We start from the raw sequence: 1336 nt of genomic DNA, 5'->3' as shown, positions 1-1336 counted from the left end.
AATGGGCATGTGAGCATTAGAACAGGACCACAGGGCAATGGAAGAAGGTGGCCTGGTCTTATGAATTCAAGAGTGGTTTAAGAAACACAATGAGTTTGAGATGTTGACTTGGCCTCCAATTTCTCCAGGTCTCATTCTAATTGAGCATCTGAGGGATGTCCTGGAAAACCAGGTCTGATATGGAGGCCTCACCTCAGAACAGACATGACAACAGCTTGGTGCCAGATACCAAAGATTACATACAGATGTTTAGTGGAGTCCGTGACTCTATGGCTGAGGGATGTTTTGGTGGCAAAAGGGGGACCTACTCAATATTAGGTGGGTGGTCAGAATGTTATAAGTGATCAGTGTAAATGCAAATTAACCTTTTAAATAAATCAATATAAAGTTCTTCTTCTTTTATGTGTCGGTCCACTATCAAAAAACGATCCTATATAAAGTGCATAAAGTGCAAATTACGTGTCCAAAGAAATTCATCTTCTAGATCTGAATCCCAAATTCCAAAGTGCTTGTGTCATTGTGAATCCACTTGTCCTCCTGTATTCCTCCTCGTAGATATAAACACTCACCAAATGAGTAGACCCCTTAAAGGATAAGTTTACCTTTTGTAATAAAATTATAAATGCACATCATTTTGCAGGTAAAAAAAATGTGCAATTATAATTTTTTTGTACACTACAACCTATAAAGCATTGCACCTGTAATCAATGCCAGGAGCCTGCAGACTCTCGGTCAGCTGTCTGCCTATACCTCCCATACAGGCAGACAGTTACTGAAGAGCAGAAAGAATCAATTAACTACTAGAGCGCTCACCAACTCCCCCACAGTTCAGTATTTGTAGTTAATTCATTCACTCTTGGAATGAATGACATGGCTGTGTGGATGGAGCCCAGCACAGCCGCACTGTTTTCAAATAGTGACAGGGGATGTGGGGAGGGTTCTTCCAATGTGGCCCAGGGTAGTCAAAAGGTTGGACATCCCATTTAATCAAAAAGAAGGTCATATGCGTTTTTTTTTTTTTCACAAGAAGTCTCCCTTTTTCACATTCTCCACATCTTTGTGCAAGGGATCATAAAAAACCAAAAGCAGAAAGAACATTCATCCCATAAAATCACTTTAGGGCTTGTGCACACAAGATGTTTGCTTAGATCCTCTGAACGCCTTTTCTCCTGGCAGGAGAAAAGCTGTTGAAAAAATGTGCCCAAGTCCACATTTTGCAAATGGGTTTAGATGCGTTCAGGTGTGTCAAGTGTTTAAGTGTTAATGAATTCCATTGGCCGGAATATTATTTATTCTGACCATTAAAACAAATGAACGCTCAAGCACTAAACATGTT

The sequence above is a fragment of the Aquarana catesbeiana genome, linkage group LG04 (genome assembly GCF_042186555.1).
Source record: "Aquarana catesbeiana isolate 2022-GZ linkage group LG04, ASM4218655v1, whole genome shotgun sequence".
In the NCBI taxonomy this organism is placed as follows: Eukaryota; Metazoa; Chordata; class Amphibia; order Anura; family Ranidae; genus Aquarana; species Aquarana catesbeiana.
This window is presented reverse-complemented; position numbering follows the sequence as displayed.